This window comes from Tachypleus tridentatus, chromosome 4 (assembly GCF_004210375.1).
Source record: "Tachypleus tridentatus isolate NWPU-2018 chromosome 4, ASM421037v1, whole genome shotgun sequence".
NCBI classification, from domain to species: domain Eukaryota; kingdom Metazoa; phylum Arthropoda; class Merostomata; order Xiphosura; family Limulidae; genus Tachypleus; species Tachypleus tridentatus.
In genome coordinates, this window is record NC_134828.1 from 98,431,242 (window position 1) to 98,451,027 (window position 19,786).

Sequence of the window (19,786 nt, forward strand, 5' to 3'; positions counted from 1 at the left end):
TTCGAATAACTGCGTGTCTGTTTATCATTTTTTTTTTCGTCGATCACACATTAACACAAAAGTAAAGGTTCTTGGTATAATGGTTGATCAGCCTCTTAACCCATCGAAGCAGTTTGCTGCTGCCAGTGATAGTGCAAATAGGATTTTTGGTTGTATCTACAGACATATTAAATACAAGTCTAAAGAGGCTGTAATTTCATTGTACAGGTCATTGCTTAATCCATAATTGGAGTATTGTGGTCAGTCTTATCTTACCTTAAAAAAGACATTGAATTTTTGAAAAGTATTCAAAGAAGAGTTACCAAAATGGTACCTGGAATGGAAGGGTTGTTATATAAGAGATTAAGACACTTAAAATTGTTTTCTCTTGAAAAAAGAAGAGAAGAGAGGATCCCATTGAAGCGTTTAATATGTAAAAGGAATTGATAATGTTGCTGCATCAACATTTTTCATACTTCACAGTGGCACAGTTTGGCGGTGGGTGTTGAAGACTTGCTACCATCTCTATAGTCTTACACTGCTAAATTAGGGCTGTTAGTTCAGATAGCTGTCGTGAAACTTTGCGGAGAATTCAAAAGAAACAAGCAAATACGTTTTAACAGTTTTATTGCGCAGGCGTTAAGTTCTACCACTTCATATAGATTAGCATAAATACTCTTTCATTTCTAAGCTATTTAAATGTATGCGAGATAGGAGGGATATATTGTGACAGTAACTTGTATACATGAAACTTTATTATGTTGCTATTGTCGATTTGGGTATGTAAACAACTTTTCAACACTACTTTGTTATCATGGATTCTTGTTCTATACAAGACGCAGCAATTATATATTACGACTGGGCTATGATTTATTTCAAGTCTTTTTCTCGATGGTCCTGGTGCTCCAAGTTGATTTGTATTATTTTGTTTATAACACTATTAAGGTAAACGATTGCCCCTGTATTCTAAACTTTAAATCGTCGATTTGAATTACTGTTGTTGCTTTTGTTGTTTTTGAATTAAGCACAAAGCTACACAATAGGCTATCTGTGCTCTGCCCACCACGGGTATCGAAACCCGGATTTTAGCGTGTAAGTCCGCAGACATACCGCTGAGCCACTGGGGGGGGCGATCTGAATAAATCTTTACGATATGAGTGTATGAATATTTTACGCTAGAAAGAGCTGTTACTAACTTTTTAAAAAATATCAAGTGTAGTATTATCACACTATCTTACAACGCTAAACAGTGTCAAAGTGTAGTTATGATACAAACCGTTTCACTTTATATCGACGACTGCAGTCATGCGAGTTACTGATATTTACATTTAAAACTGTTTGACATAAGGTACTTAGTCCTCCGTACAATCTCAAAGCACTGTAACCGTGTTAACGTTTCTTTATCGTCAAATATGTATTAACATATTTGCAAGAAAGTTAGAAAAGAAAACTTACTAAAATATTCAAAGAAATCCAAATATATTAATGAATATGTGTTAAAGTAGTTTTACAGTTGTTTTGCTAGTGAAACTTCCAGAATTTACTTGATGTTCATACACGTTTAAACATAAATTTCAAATGTTATAGATCTGAGAGGGTGTTAGTAAAAATCCTGCACATGTAGGTGGTTAATTGAACTGAAAACTATTTCAGAATTGCAAAATATAAAATGGTTTAATTATATGGCAGAATACTTTTCTTTACGTATGTTTGAGGTTTAACACCTCCGTGTGTGTTTTCTTATAGCAAAGCGACGTAGGGATATCTGATGTATTCCACCGAGGGGAATCGAGTCCACATTTTTTCGTTGTAAATCCAAAGAAGTACTGCTGTACCACCAGAAGACTGACACGAGAGCAAGTCAAGGTTTGGTTTTGACGAAGTATTACTAAATAAATACTACAGTTAAGAGCAATGACTTTTTTGCTTACACAAGAAAGTTTTTTCTTTTGGACTAAACTAAAGTTATTCTTACACTTAGCAAGCTTTGACGCTCTATCGCATCATTTTCAGAACTCCCATGTATAATAGAAAACTATACATAAAAACATTATAAAAATCAAGTTTCAAGGAAGTTAAAAGAAAACAGGTTAATTTTATTGATATAAATTAAAGATAAAAGAAAGTTTAAAATGAACATAATTCAGAGTAAGATATTCAGTTTTCTTTAACAGTCATTTGTCAAAATTATGTACGCTAGCTAAAAGATAACGTACATGCACACGTGGTGTGATAAATAATCCGCAATCAGTTATCACGATCAGAACCTTTTACGTTTTTTCATTCTACTAAAAATGTTGTTCATAATAAAAGAAAAATACGTTTCTTCCTTAAGACGATCCAAAATGAAATGAACTTACGAACTCATATAAAGCAAACGGAAATTCACGTTTGCTCAGCTCAGACTTGTCTAATAAAGCCGACTAATGAGAGGCTTCTGTCAAACCCAGAACCATTTGATATTTACATGGCTTGCCATTATCTATTTTCAATATCTGTTTCACACAATATAGCACGCATTGAACCAGTAACCTTTATTTTCTCCGCTTTTCCAAATTGAGATTAATATGTTTTAGGAACGAAGCTACTGGAAAGCGTGTGTCAGATGGAGTTTCACACGTCGTCAGCAACCGGTTATATCTACTTAGATATATCTGGTTGTTTTAGATTAATGTTGAACTCGCTCATTATCATTTTCCCCAAGAGGAATTACTTTGATTGTTGCAGAGATGTTAAACAGAATATGCTTCGCTTGTTACTTTTTACTCAACATGAGAGGTTAAGAAAATGAACAATTCCAGATTTCTCTTCATTGTGAACAATTTAGTTTTTCATCTTTTATATTTTATGCACTGAAAAGTAACTAGAAAAGAGTTTGTTATCGTTTTGATTCTCCATACCTTAATGAGTCATTACTATATGGGGAGAGAAAATATTAATAGTTTAGACTATTTACAGCAAACAAAAAGTCAAGCAATAATCACATTCATAGTTTGGCTTAAAATGATGGAAGATATAATTAAGAAAGTGTTCCTTTAAGCTGTTAATTTCAACACTGTTTGTGGTTTTCATAGAAGTTGTTGTTTATTCTGAGATAATTAGTGTAAAGTAAGTAAAATGATGATATCGTGAAGCAAAAAGCTTACAAATATTAGTGCAATTTTATTAAACGGGTAAGATAAAACACCTTACATGAATTCATCTACACATGATTTCTCTAGTTAGGGTCAACTTTGTAGAAATAGGCGTTGATAAATTCTGAAGTACACTCATTTATAATTTTCATTATACAGTGTACTAAAATATATATATAAATATAAAAATAAATAAATATAAATTTCGAGTTACTATGTAAATATATCTATATATATATTTAAGCAGGAGAAGGTCAGATTGACTCGGCATGGCCAGGTGGTTAAGGCACTAGACTCGTAATCTGAGAGTCGCGGATTCGAATCCCCGTCACATCAAACATACTCGCCCTTTCAGCTATAGGGGCGTAATACAGTGACGGTCAATCCCATTATTCGTTGGTAAAAGAGTAGCTCAAAAGTTGGTGGTGAGTAGTGATGACTAGCTGCCTTCCCTCTTGTCTTACACTGCTAAATTAGGAACGGCCAGCGCAGATAGCTCTCGTGTAGCATTGAGCGAAATTAAAAAATAAACATACAAGTACACACTTAAAGGAGAATTTTCAACAAATTTAATAATTGCCTCAGAAACTGTACTTTGGTTAGATATAATTCTTGTGTGGTTGCCATATTTTTAAACACTTTAGTTTTTGAGTAAAAAATGAAACAAAATATGCGGGTCCTCGAACTCAAGTTCCTCTCGGTCGTTTGGCTGTTTCCGTGACGTTTTACAACTATGACGTAATAGTTGCCAAACACGCTTCGTTGCGCGCCGACCATTTTGTTACTTTCAGTGCTGGTGTTTTATGTAAATCTATCGGTGCTTTTTTCGGATTACATACTTTGTGAGACTATTTTTTGTCTTGATATTGCTACTTTATGTTTGTTTTATGATAACATGGTTTACTGCGTTGTTTATGGTTGTAAAAACGGTTCGGCATTGGGCAAAAGCTTCTTTTCGTTTCCGTGCAAGGAAAAGGAACCGGCAAAGTGGCGACAGTGGGTGCGGATGCTAAATAGAAAGAACTGGACTCCTTCACACCATGCAAAGCTTTGTCAAGATCACTTTGAATGCTCATGTTTTGTGTTGGATCCCACTGTTTTGGATTCCGTGGGTTTCAAGCCAGGCAGGTTGAGACTGAAAAAAACCCATCGGCAGTAGACAGGATCGTCCCCACCATCTTTCCTTGTGAAGATCTGAGGACTGATCTCAGCCTGCAGCGTACAGGTTCCATTCCTTGCCATAACGAAAAGAACAAGCTTAAAGGTATGTGTGCAGCATAAAGCGATAAACAATAACTAGTATGATATAATAATTTGAAAAGTTTATGAAGAATGTAACTAGACATACACATTTCACATTCATGAGCGCGTGTTTTGCATTTGTGGCACCTGAAAGTCAGTGAAACCTTGATTTCTAAATCTAGACAGTGGGCAAATTTATCCCAAATAGAGTATATTCGAAGTTTAAAATTTACATTAATTTGAATCTAACCGTAAAAGAATGTTATTATTCCAATATCTAAATAAAAACCTATTGTTTTAGCCTATCCCAAGTATTCCAAAAGGGACACAGACTGGCTGGTATTCTGTTTACAGAGATGTACAGGTACTCGTATTCTCATCTGGCTTGAAGACTGTAGCTACTCAGACAGAAAATCTCCCAACAACAGATTTTGCTTGTGGTACTGGTAAGTTAGTTTGAATCTGAATATGAAATTTTCATTCATGATTTATCAATATTCAATAGTCAGATTAGTCTTGTTAATATTATTTTGATTATTTATTATAAACTATTGCTGGTTTCACTGATTTTTGCAGAATCATCACCAGCTGCTAAGAAGTCCTCTGTATCACAAGTGACAGACATTTTTTAAATTATGTTATCTAAATATTTATTCATAATGCACTTCAAATCATTTTATTATGTATTTTTAGATTAATATACTTGACAAAAATACATTACCATATTAATCAGGAGGTACCAGGAGGACTGATAATTAAAAGTAAATGTATAAAATAAATACAACAAATTAGAAAAAAATGATACTGGTATATGAACTACCAGTATGTAAGGAGTTTGTATGTTTTTATTTTGTTTTTCTATTTCACCCTCCCAAACCCAACCCTTTTCTATTTGATTTATTCAGGAAAACATCTTTATTTGGGACCTTTTCATTTTTGTTATGAGTGGATTTGAGCTCTTTTTTTCCCTTGAGCCTATTTTTTGTAAGTATATTCAAGTTACATATAGTTTGTAGAATAGCAATCAACATCTTGAGTTTATAAAGCTGCAACACTTACAATATTTATTGCCACTTGCCTTAAATATTCTGTCATTCCTTACTTCATACTTATTTCAGAGAAGATGCAGAGCTGGAATGGGAAGCCCACAACAACAATAGAGAGAGAAAGTTTATAGTCTTTGAGAGCTGCTTGAGAGCTTTGTTGTCCCTGTGTATTGTTTGTGTTGCTACAGTCAAGCAGATAACTGAAACTATGGTGACATTTGAACAGTATTGCTCCATTGGACATAATATAATATGGTAAAGTCAACCAAAACATGGTACTACACCCAAAGGAAACCTGGAGCTAGCTTCTGCAGTATATTTTAGTGGTTGTAGCACAGTTAAGTTCTTGAACTGCCTCAAGTCTGTTGGTGTGACAGTATTTTCAGCTTCCACTTTCTACAGAATGCAGATGTGCTATCTTATTCCAGCAGTCAGTTCTGTTTGGTCCACTGTCCAAAATAAGTTACTTTAGGAACTGAGATCATCTGGTGACATATCCTTAGCTGGTGATGCACGTTGTTATTCACCTGGACATTGTGCAAAATATGGCAGCTATTCTCTGATGGGTACATCTACTCGCAAGGTTGTTGAAGTCCAGCTGGTGCAGGTATATTTTTATACTTTTTCATTATAGATGTTCATGTACATATGTGATCTGTTCAGACTAATTACACAGAACACTTCCAAAAAATGAAATTTGTAAAGTATGTATCTGCTCAATACTTTGAAAAAAATACTGTTTTTGTGTCAATATACAGTCTAAATATAGCTGTATAACCTTAACAAATTACTATAATATTTGCAGTCAAATGAGGTGAAAAGTTCTAATGCCATGGAACTCGAGGGACTGAAGCGCTGTCTGTCCAACTTGGAATCGCATTGTGTATACTGCAACAACCTGATAACTGACCGCCACCCTTCTGTGAAGAAGTTTCTGAGGGCCGAACACCATGAAATCAAACACTGGTTTGACGTTTGGCACATTGCAAAAAGGAATTAGATTAAATATACGAGTGATAGTTATTTTCTTGAAAATGATATCTTTGAAACTATTCAATATTCTATACTTGGTGTTTGCACAAGAGTATGTAGAAACATATGTTGTTCAAATAACACAAACCAAGCATTTATACTGCTACGGTGTTTTTTTTGTTATTGAAACTACAATTTACCATTCATAGATAATCACATAATTTTGGGTAGGACCAATATCACTAGCAGTGTTCTGAAGAAATATCTGAAGGCATGAAAAATGACGCTTACTATTATGTTAGTAAATCTCTGTGTCTTTATAATATATAATCAAAGATATAACCATACTGTTAATTTCTAAACTAAAGTAAGAAGTTGAGATTGACCAAGATCCTGTAATTTTTTTCCTAGGTATCAAAAAGAAGATTCTTTCTAATGGACAAAAGAAGGGATTCGAGAAGCTTGCAGCCTGGGCACATTCAGTGTCTAACCACTTGTATTGGTGTGCTGCAACTTCCTATGGCGACAATGTGCTTGTCTGTTCCAAGTGGGTGTCATTGTCCAACCATATTGTTGATATCCATGATGGTTTTGACGGTCCATATCAGAGCTGTGAACATGAAGAACTTGATAATAGAGACTGGATTGTCAAAAGTTGGTGAAATTGTTGAAGAATTACCAGTAGAAACTATGATTATTTCTGGGAGAATCATAATATATTTAGGTAAATAATTTCTAAATACCAACATGGAAACCTCATTTTTCATTATTGATTCAAGTATTGCCTGTTGAAATCATTTTTCCCTAAAAACTACTACTTGTATCAAGAACACTATTTTTTTTCTTTTTTAAGATTCTTGTTAGAAGTTTTTAAATTGTGCTAGATGTTTTCATTTACAGATTCCAGGGTACACAAACAGCTGAAGCTTGTTACGGAGAAAAGATGCTTCTGAAGGACATTGGCTACGTGTCACCATATGAACAGAGCTCCTGTATAGAAGCATACTACAAAGTAGTTTGCTTCTTTGCACCAAAGTCTACTCACTTCTATCCAAGTATGAGGGCAAGGTATGCAGTAAGGTGCTTGCACCTACAATGTAGTTCAAGTGAGTATTTATTATTTCATCTATTTTTCAATATTTGGCTGTACTGAGATGTCAAACTGATGCAAAGCAACAAGTCGAATAAAAGAGACCTACACAATGTATAAGTAAATACACTGTATATCATTTATCAATTGTAGTTCACAATTTAAACTACATGTATTATGATGCATTCAATATTCATACTTCAAACTTTAAAAAATACTAGTTAATATAAACAACAACATTTTTACCACCATTTAAGAAACAATGAACACAAATTCTGACTATAGTAAGGTACAATATTTTAAATTAAATGAAATTCATGGATAAATTGTCTGTAATTTCAGAGTCATCTTAGCAGCCTTGCACAACAACAGCAACTGTAGTCAGACACAAGCAATGACCAAGGAAGGACAGACTCGCTTCAAGGTGTCCTTTCCAAAAGGAAGAGCTTGAGATCCTGTTGTGTCTCCTGTGAAAGCAGTGTCTTATGGTAAATATTTAACTGTTTCAATGACATGAGTAGTTCTTCATAGAATCTATGTTTTAGATGCTATCATTACTGATCATATATAGCATTCACGATGTTGCATTCAATTTTTTCAGACTTTATAGAAGACTATATAGTCGAGATGGAAAGACTTAGGGCCCAGTATCCATCTTACGAAAAGGCTGAGGAGCTCTGGGTTAAACAAAATCAGACGAGGCCCCACTATGTGGCCTCTAGATATGATAGTGTCAACAAAACTGTACTCGTTGGTCAGTTCAGGAGTCGATATGCCCGGTTTCAATAATTTTTTCATTTTGAGTAAGAGTTGTTTTTACTGAAGTGAAACACAGTGCAATATATACATATCCAGGCAAGCCTGATACACGAAAAGTAGATCTACTTACATCTTGGATATTGAAATCCTGTATGGGTTTCACTAGGCAATGAGCTCCTAATTTTGCTGACTACACAGGCTGGCAAAATGACTCTATTCAGTTTTCCTAGTCTTTTCCATATCCACCTGACAAATCTGCGATAAGCTAAGTATCTATATCGCCTGAAAATGCAAAATTACAAACTTATAACCTTAGTAGAAAGTCACTCTTCTCTTCTAGCTACTTCGAAATTCTATAGATATTGTTTTGAATCCATACATGACCATTTCATTAATATGAGGAGAATATTTTCAAATCAGACAGCTTGCAAAATAATATTATTAAAATTATCAAAATTATACTGATCATTTGTAGAAAAACTTGAAAACAAGAAATATGTGCAACTGAAACAAACATCTCATTGGGCTTTGGAAATATTGATACACTTGAGATGACTAAGTAGGATCATAGTTTTGGATAAACACTATCTTTAATTGTAGGTTAAACTCAAGTATACTATTTTAGGTTTAACTGCATCTTGAAAAATACACACTCGTGACTTGGCTGCTCATCATTCAAGTCAACAAATTTATAGTATGATACTTCCAAGACATCGATATTTAGGCAATTTCCATCAAAGCCTTGAGGCTGGGTAATGCACTCTTCATCTTTTAATCGGTTTGACACCTTGTCGTATGAGCGACAACAAACGCACTCTCTCCTGGTTGGCATCTGCTCGCATAAACCACACCTACACCTTGCACAAACATACGGAATATACCATATAAATTATACAATTATGGCAAATATTAAATTAACTATTCAGACTGCTACATCTAGTTTGGTTTTATAGACAGAATTATGACGTATAATTGAAATTATAAACACCCGGAACAATGATTATGGAAGGGCCGAGTATTAGTTACCATGGTCTCAGCAAAGTACAAACAAATAAAACCCAGTCTGTGATACCAATAATTTATAAACACCAGACAGGTTTCGAGATGCTTAAGATTGCACGTGAAATAATACAGACCATATTTGTTGTCATGACTTAGGCTTACCGTTCTTCCACTGGAGGTAGGACCGACTCGCAACCAGCCTGGGCGCTATCAGCATCACTCACAGTTCCGCTACTCTCGCTCGTGCAACTGTCCTATTCACTAGAACTTGTCAGATCTGTGTCAAACGTAACTGTTCTAGGTTCATTCAGAGTAGGTTCGAATTGGTATGGCGCTACTTGACACTGTTCAGAACACAAAGTCAAAACAGACTCCGCCTCTGTTTCTCCGTATGCACTGGCCATGTTTATTTACATTCAACGCGCTGGCGTTGACGGTTTGTTTGGCAACTATTAAGTCACAGTACTTTTCCTAGCGGCAAACGTGAACACTAAAACGTTCGGATTGACGCTCGGAAAGGGCTCTTCTTTCTGCACCAAGTTCTATGTTTCATTTATTAGAAAATATTTTTTTATAAAAAATGTGAACCTGCAAAATTAATCAGTATGAGTAGTTCTTTTGACTGCAAAGTTTTTTTTTCTGTAAAATTTACCTTTAACAAAAATATTATTTGTTACAACTACTTTCAGAGTAAACAAGATAAGACAATGCCGAGAAAAAGAGTAGTTCACTCTAAGTTGTTAGTTAATATAATGTTGTCCCCTGCTGAGACAGCGGTTAATCTACAGATTTAAAACGATAAAATAAGGGGCTCGATTTCTCTTAGTAAACACAGTAGATAGCCCGATGTGACTTTGCTATAAAGAAATCACACACACTTTAGTACAGTGGTTATTAACCTGGGTTCAATCGAACCCTAGGGGTCCGGTGAGTCAGTCTCAGGAGTTCGGCGGAGGTTCCGTTCACCCACTCGTATGATTCTGACGTCATGCTCTACTTGGCCATCATTGGCTGCGGCTGATCACGTCACATCACTTGGCCTTAATATCTGTGTTGCAGGGAACTTCGTGCGCTTAGCAGTCGACTTGTGACTGTAATAATCGTGGGTCCTTTGTGATTTTTTTTCCTAATCTTTCAATTCCTTCATACTAACTATGTCGAGCAAAAACAGAAAGCGGTCGGACAAATACGTACAATATAGATTCACGAGTATAACGGAACATGATTAGAGTCAGTATCCTCAATGCATAATTTGCAATGCCAAGTTGAGCAATTCTAGTCTACCACCGGCAAAACTAAGAGAACACTTCCTAAAGATGCATGAAGATGGGAAATACAAGAACACAACGCTTGCTGAATTCAAGGTAAAGAGAGCCAGGTTCGATAAAAGGCTACTTTGCCTGTTCTCAGCTTTGTACCCATCGACAAACCAATCCTCACAGCATCGTACGAAGTTGCGTACTTGATCGCAAAGCAGAGAAAACCACACACCATTGGTGAAGCACCCGTAAAACCAGTTGCGTTGAAGATGGCGAATATCATGCTGGGAAAAGCTGCTGAAAATAAGTTATCCAAAATTCCTCTTTCAAATGATACCATAAGCAGCAGAATAGATGACATGAGCGATGACATCTTGGCTGAAGTAGTTGCAGATCTGATTTCAAGCCCACCAAAATTCAGCCTTCAACTCGACGAGACCACCGACGTTTCTAAGCCAGCTTGTTGTATTCGTGCGATATGTGAAGAACGACGAGATAAAAGAAGATTTTTTATTTTGTAAGCTTCTTACAACAATAACTAAGGCAGCCAACGTGATGAAACTTGTGGATGACTTCTTCAGAGACAACAATCTTTCGTAGGATATGGTTTCTGCAATTTGTTTGGACGGAGCTCCAGTCATGCAGGGACGAAACTCTGGTTTTGGTGCGCTGGTGAAAGCCGATGCACCACATCATTGTAACGCACTGTGTTCTGCACAGGCATGCGTTGGCAACAAAAACCTTACCTTCAAAACTGGCAGAAGTATTAAAAATTGTAGTGGAATGTGTGAACTTTGTGCGAAATAGTGCCCTGAGGCACCGCATCTTCAAAGAGCTTGGATGAGCTCGCAAAGTCTCTCGACGGATCTTTTCCCACCAAAGAGTCATATTCAGCATGGAAGCGACAGCCGTTCACGTTTATTGTTGCAATAAACAATATTTAGATATCTACATATTGTAGATGTAAATGATGAATACCTTGACGAAATCATTGAACTTCAGCACAGCCAGGTTCAAAGCAACGTTTCAGAACAAAAACGCTCTCAACGTTTCGGTGTCACCAATCGTAGCGTACTCTCTTATTGTTAAGAAAGCCTTTGAGATACTCATACTGTTTTGTTACAACGTATCTTTGCGAGCAATCCTTTTCGAGGATGGTAGACATAAAAACGAAGAAAAGGAACAGACTTTGTTGCGAAAATGATATGAGAGTGGCACTTGCCAAGGTGAAGCCGCGCATTTCTGAACTTGTCTCTGAAAGGCAACAGCAAAAGTCACATTGATTTGCAGTAAATATTCATTGAGTTATGTTTTTGTTTTTGTGTGAAATTCATGTTTTATTGGTTTTGTTCTTTGAACACAGTGATATTGTATGCAACTGATGCATAGTTTATTTTGTGCACTAATAAAATATCTAGTTACGTTTTGAATTTGAAAAGAATCATATTTTATTTTTCCAATTGCGAAGGGTTCAGTGAATGCAGTACCTCCAACAAGGTTAAAAACTACTGCTCTAGTATAATGTTTCCAAAAATTTAAAATGCTTTCAATGATAATAATTCAATAAAAACACTGCCGGATACTCTGTGAAATAAAGCTACAAAAACTACAGGCTGACTTCGTAAACGATAATTTCCTGCAGATATGATTTGATAAACATACAGTATTTCACAAGAATATAGATTAAAATGAATTGGTTTCGTATGCTTAATACGACAAAGACATATTGCAATAAATTTTATAAGAAAAACAATGTAATTTCTTAAGCCTTTAAGCACACGAACAAGAAATGAAAAATAAATTTAAATTTGATGCTTTAAGTAAAATGATTTTGGTAATATATATGCAGATAAATGTAAATACAATTACCTATTTCATAAGTAAAGCAATGGTACGTACCTATTACAGTGGTAGTATAAACAAATGTGAGAGATGGTTTCTTTTTAAGCACTCCAGGCCTGAATACAATTTGACTTTTAACAGTGGAAATTTTAACAGAAGCTGTAACAGGTTGTTAGGTATTTCTATTTTTTATTGATGTTTAAAATATCTTGACAACACCACAGAAACTTGAAATACTTTTGAATTTTGACTGCGTGAGTAATTAGGCGCTTATATCAGTATTATATTTACACGTTTATGTTTTAATATGTACAGGGTAGTACATAAGCAAGACGCAATTTATTATTGGAATCCATGACATTTTTCCCAACCTATATATTAAGTTTAATTTAAGCTTACAACAACGTTTTAATAAAGAAAAAATAAATACACTATCTGTATTATTTTAATTTAGTAATTCATTGTACCAAATCTCCCGCTGTTAAAGCGGTAAGTCTATAGATTTTCAACTCTAAAATCAGAGGTTCGATTCCCCTGAGTAGATTCAGCAGATAGCCCGATGTGACTTTGCCATAAAAAAAAACCCCACAAGCACACACATTATACCAGACATTCTATCGCTTAGGTTTTACATTATTCTATTCAATGTTCCTGCAAACTACTTTGATACATCACATACGGATACGTATTGATTGATGGTCATCTATCTATTCAAAGATTAAATTATCTAAAAAATAATTTTATTGTAGCTCATTCCAATATTTTGCACAGGCTATTTATTATATACGTGTTTCATGAAACTCTTCATCCGTACATGAACCTAAAGGAGTCATGAGAAGTAACCGATAGTGGGATTTTCAAAAAAACCTCTTCGTCATTATTTAAAAATGAACTGAACTGAAAAATACAAAAATCACACGCTTAAAATTAAAACGTTTCCGTTGTATAATATTATTTTAAGTTATATTTTTAATGTCTTAGTTTATATGTTTCTTCACCGTCAGTATTTTATCAAAACTTATCTGTGTTTTTTTAAGTAATTTGGTTTGGTTTGAATTTCTCGCGTAATTACACCAAGCTTTTATGCGCTAGCCATTCCTAATTTATCAGGCCTGGCACGGCCAGGTAGTTAAGGAACTGGACTCGTAATCTGAGGGTCGCGGGTTCGACTCCCGGCTACACCAAACATGCTTGCCCCTTTTCTGCTGTGAGGACGTTATAATGTAACAGTCAAATCCACTATTCGTTGGTAAAAGAGGTAGCGGTGAGTGTTGATAACTAGCTGCCTTTCCTCTAGTCTTACTCTGCAAACGTAGGGGCGGATAGCGCAAATAACTCTCGTCTAGCTTTGGGCGAAATTCAAACCAAAACAAACTAATTTAGCATTAATAGACCAGAAGGAAGGTAACTGGTCATCAACACCCCCTGCCAACCTTTGGACAACTCTTTTACCAACAAATAGCGGAAGTGACCGTAACATTATAAAGCCCCAATGGTTGAAAATGCAAACATATTTAGTGGGACGGGCATTCAAACCAGTGACCCCGAGATTGCGAAACAATAGCTTTACTACATGGCCATGTTGGGCCTAAATAATTGTTGCAGAGAAGCAGTTATATCAAAAAATGATTTAATAAAATTACCACAGTTAGAATATAGATCATAGCTTAAGAAATATCCCTACCTTACTCAATTTTTCCAGTGCTGGCTAATTCTAAAAAAAAAATATTCTTAGCTGGGTTTCTAGACACTCCATCTCACGACGTAACGATTTGCACTTCTTGGAAATCATCTTAAGATTCTCTTTCCTCAACAGTTTCAGAACTTTCTTCAGCCAATCATTTGCATTTTCAAAAGTGTTTCTGTGCGCGAATGTGTCATCCAAGTAGATGTATGTAATGACTCAGGGTGGTTCAAAGAGAGCATGCTCTATTAGTTCTTGAAATATAGCTTGTGTATTACATAATACAAACAGTAACCCAACAAATTACCACAATCCATTTTCTCTAGTAAAGGCTGTCTTCTTTGTTCTTGCACCGTCGACTTGCAGTTTACAAAACACATTCCTTTTGAAGAACAAATAACGTACGGAAGGTACTCAAACATTTTTGTTGAACAAGTCTACACTAAAATATACGTATGTTTTCTAACATCTAATGTCTTTTTCTCTTAGAACAATAATGTAAACTTTCCATTCTTTCGCATTATTCAAACTTGTGTATTAAAACCTTGGTGTGAACCTAAATGTCGCATTTGTCATTGTTATAATTTACAAACGACCACGAACTAGATCAGACAATATTCTTTAAAGAATGAACTAAAATAGAGTAAAAGACTTTTCATATTTTCATGAAGTATTTCTATAACAAGTTCGTGTTACTATCGCATGGAAAACTGATCTAGTTCAACAGTAAGTGAGATGTCTAATAAAACAGTTTATGTTCTCTGAGTGATGTTTTTGATCTTAAATCATCACTTAACGTCTCTTTGTAACTTTTCTAATTGTATTTCTTTATTCATCGTTTTCCTCACTTAACATAGTGTTGTGATTCGTTTTTTGAACATGGGAATTCCGGTACATGAAGACAATCCAGATATTTATATCATCTTGCATTTATTTATATAACCAGATGTAATCATGAGCGACAACAAGATCTATTTTGATCTCTCAGATGATTCTTCTATCAATAATATTTCATTTTATCAGGTCCAACCTTGTTAAGAAAGTATGATCAACATTTTAGACACATTGCTTGTTTATGTACCGGCTTCTCTCACTTAATACCATGTATCATTGAACTGTTTTAATCCACTTACAATTATTACGAGCTCGCTTACAAAATCAGAGATAGTTCATCAGACTGACCTGTCATAAGGCGATCCATATTAAATCTGTGTGTATGTGTATGTTTTCTTATAGGAAAGCCACATTTGGCTATCTGCTGAGTCCACCGAGGGGAATCGAACCTCTGATTTTAGCACATTAAGTCTGAGTTGAAGATTATTTTCCTGGTAACGAATAACCTTCAGATAATGTGAGTACATATGCATTACTTACAAAAAAACTAGTTTAAGTTTATATTTTATGAATAAAAAAACAAAAGTGGAACTTAGAAGTTTCAAAGATGCTCAAAGGTCTAATGTATATTAGTAATTAAGTAGTTTAGAATTGATGTAAGAGGTTTGGATCAAACAATATGTAGTATTGTTGATGTTACATTCTCATACGGCGAGTTCAAGTGTTCTAACACTGTGACATTGATTATGAAATAACATCCATCGAAATGTTTAAATATTTTTGGTAATAAAATACTCTACTTCTTTTATTATGACAATATATATATATTGAGAGGCATTAAAAAAGCAACAACGTACATACAGTTAAACAATTTTAATACGCTTGGTTAAACATAAGTCTTGAATATACATATCACGAAATCATCATGTCTTTGTACTACACAATATTCAAATTTGATTAGAAACTGCACATAAACAGTTTAATCAGGATTTCAACATCCAGAGCACTAACAACGGGTATGTCCTCCATTCACTGCCAGAAGAGCTTGGATCCTGCGTGGCATAGATATCACCAGATTGTCAATTTGCCACTAGGGGATGATGTCCCACTCAGCCAGAAGTGCTTCACTCAGTTCAGAGACAGAGTGGGGGGCAGGATCCAGATGACAGATGCGCTGATCTAGAATGTCCCTGAGATGCTCCATGTGATTCATATTGGGCGAATATGGAGGCCAGTCCAGAACATTCACATTGTTCTCATTCAAACAATTTGTACACAGCCTTGCCTTGTAGGGACGTACATTGTCATGCATGAAGGTGCACCCCAAAGTGTGCCGCGACCCTGTTTGGTATCTTCCCTGTCATTAGCATCTCGACCCCCTGATCTCTGCTTTCTTGCGTCAGCCGTGGCATCTTTCTTTTTGGTGAAATTAAACTTTTAAAGCCTGGCATTTTATAGGCTGAAGGAACAGTGTGTACTGTGTACAAAAGTATTTCCATGCTCTCACATTATGTACAACAGCAGGGGATGGGTAAGTTTTGACCGGTTTAAATATCGACAAGTGATCACCCTGATTGAAATGATCCGAACTATTGACTTATTTTCAGAGAATACTCATGTTTGAAACCCAGGCGTGCTTACACTATTATTGCTGAACCTGTATGAAACAACTAATTTTACTACTTGTTGTGCTTTTAATGCTGCTCAGTATATTAAACTATCATATTTGAAATTTGGTATGTTGCTACGAAAGAGAATAATAATAATTTTTTCAGGTCGTTCTGTAATTAATTAAACCAAAACACAAAAAAATGGAAGTTGGCTTAAGAAAGTCTAGTGCTATTAGTTCAAGGTGTGTACTCTATGAACAAATACAGGTGAGTAAAGTTTTCATACTCTATTGTAATGAATATCATTTTATTTTAGTTTCAACACTGTGTTTCACTTGTGATACTTTTTTGTTAATTTGATAATCATAAACACGAAAAGCTACAGTCACTTAATGTAATTTAAAAATTAGGACTAAATGTTTGTCCAACGTTTTTCCCACTTCCAAGAAATAATCACAATAACCAAAAACATTTTTTTCGAATACCAATACCAAAATGGTTGCTTATTAAGCCATTACTGCTTTATATATTTCAAGAAATACCATAAGTTGGAATATATTAAGTTATTCCTTGCATTGCCAAGCATTAAACATTTTAGAACTGTAAATTCAGGCAGATTTTGTGAAAACAAATTGTGTCGGTTTATTATCACTAGCGTATCATACAAGTGGAATATTTTTTGTTTATTTACCAGAACATCATCTTATGCATATGAAGGACCGTTATGGTAGACTAAACATGTTAGAATATTATTATTACTTTTTTTGTAGACTTTCAATTTGCAGGGTATGCAACATTTCCAACTTATTATCGTTAACTCGTGTTTGAAGCTTGTTGTCCTGTTATTTCATCTTGAGGAGCTCAAACAAACTTTATATTTTACTGCACACTAAGACACAAAAAGTATAAATTTATCCAAGCAGTTATCGCAAATCTAAGTGTTCTTGGATCAAATCACCAAAAACTAATTTATTTTAAGCGGCTGCATATAATGTTTCGTTCATGACGTTTGACAGTTTCTGTCGGTAGTTTAATTTTCAATTAACTTGTTTCATTATAAATATCGTGATTCAAATCTGGAACACAAAAAAGTCCTTTCTTTTCTTTTTAACAAATATAAATCCTCTGTTGTCTGACTGGTTGACTGTATGTCTCGTCTTTGTTAAACATAAAATTACACAAAGAGTGATCCGTGCTTTGCCGATCACAGGTATCAAAACCCACTTTTATCATTGCAATCTTCTAGACTTATTACTGAGCCACTGGAATAATGTTATCAGGCAAACGTATCTCTCCATTGGTAGAGTGTAACATAGAGATTAGTGTGTATAACTCTAAAGGCCTTCCCGATGTATAAATATATATATATACATAGTGAGAGGTGGTTCCGGTTTCCCTTATTAATTCAAGTTATAAAGATTAATTTCACACTTAGTTTCAAAATTGGAGTGTGGCAGTTTCAATTGTTTGATTTGAGACTATACTTCCTGAGCCCTAACCTCAGTTATACCTCTGAATTCTATCTTCCTGTCTTTATCTACCAAAAGGTTTTCTGGATTATCAGAAACTGTTTCTCTGTATTACTTTACCAACAATACTCCTAAAATCTGGGACTCCCAGTTTACTTCTGAAGGAGAAAGGTCTACTTTTTAAAAACGCTTAGGTTATAGTGTTTTTTATTAATTTATATCAAGACTTCTTGAACCTTAGTGTTTTTCTAACATTAGGAATAAATTATATGCTATTTTTTACTTGTGTTCAAGGATTGTTCTCTGTGCCTTTACCGAACAACTTTGTCAGTATTTCTTTTTGTTTATAATGCCGTAATTTTTTTTCTATTCCTGTCTTCCCTTTGAGGATTTTCCCTATAGATTCATTCTTTTCATGAATAATTCCAAAGTCTCGGAACACATCTGATTCTATTACTGCAGCAGATCGACCAGTGACTCCATGTTTATTGCATTCTGGTTCTAATATCTAGAGCTGCAGTTGTAGTTGAGGTTCTTTCTCTTCACTAGACTTAGAATTCGAAGTTATAATCAAAATTTGTGCATAAGACACAGTCTCTCTTTCCACAAGTGTTCTGGAAGAAGAGCCACAACACGTTTAGTGTGGAAGTGATTTAAAAAAAACTTCGTCATTTGGTCAGGATTATCCTTTTATACCTTTGTTGATTTTATGATTTTTTCGTTTATTTAAAATCAACACCAGCTCTAATAATTTCCTCTCTCATTACGTAACTCCCCCAAACAGTGACATAGCGATATGTTTTCAGACTTCCGTTGCTAGAAACAGGGTCTCGATACCCGCATGGTGCGCACATCACAGATAGCCAGTTGTATATTTCTGTGCTTAAATACAAAGTAAACAAACAAACTTATCATATATCATTTTTATCAGTAGGTACCTCTCGATCCTATTTGTTGCCCAGTCAGTTAGCGTTTAGTTTGTTGACGTGCAACACAAAAGTCCGAAGTTGGAGTCTCTATGACTGACAAAACGCAGAGGTTTCATTATGTGAATGTGTACTAAAACAAATAAACAAAACAAATGATCTTATTAACAAAAAATACAGATAAAATTTAGTGCTCTTGAAGTTTGCTATATGAAAGAACTTCGATCGCGATTCTTTCCTAAGGTTTTGTACCTACACCTTGTACTTCTCATGATTTTGTCGGCATTTGAAGGGATTCGGGTGACTTCGACATTAGTCATGATAAATTCTAATCTTTTCTACAATTCTCTTGTGAGATAGAGAAGGAATAGAGTCTTTTCACCATAGTACAAAAGAGATAGTATTGCACCACAGTTGTTCAATTTTCATGCTAGCGCTTTCAACTGTTTCTCTAACTGTGAGTTCTTTAGTATGATAATCGAATTTTAGTTGATGTATTATACACAAATAATATTTCACTGAGTCCTCATATGTAGGCAACGCTGTTTCACTAAGTTCACTGGGCGCTTCAAACACAATGTACGGGTAGTCAGTCTCTTTCTGGTTCGGGGTCGTGTGCAATGAACTAGAGAGCATTAGGATTTTCAGTCTTTACGATTTCAGTAAAAATATCTTTGAAAACTTTCACGTTCAATAGATACTTAAACATTTGCTCATTTACGATACTTTATAATCGATATAAAATTATTTTTTTTATACTTTTGCTAACTGACAGTTGAACGTGATACGTCACATAAACTTCTTCACTAAGCTATATGAAAAAGCAAAATGTCCTCTTAAATAAGCTGCAAAATGGAAGTCTATATCACTTTCATTATCAAAAAGCTACTTCCTTCGATATTTAAGACAGAAAAGCAAACATCAACAAAACAGGTATA

General features: G+C 34.9%; 1 pseudogene; it reads left to right on the top strand.

Annotated features, from left to right (window-relative positions):
* Nucleotides 1-79: 79 nt before the first annotated feature.
* Nucleotides 80-7,914, top strand: LOC143248171 (uncharacterized; annotated as a pseudogene).
* The last annotated feature ends 11,872 nt before the right edge of the window (nucleotides 7,915-19,786 follow it).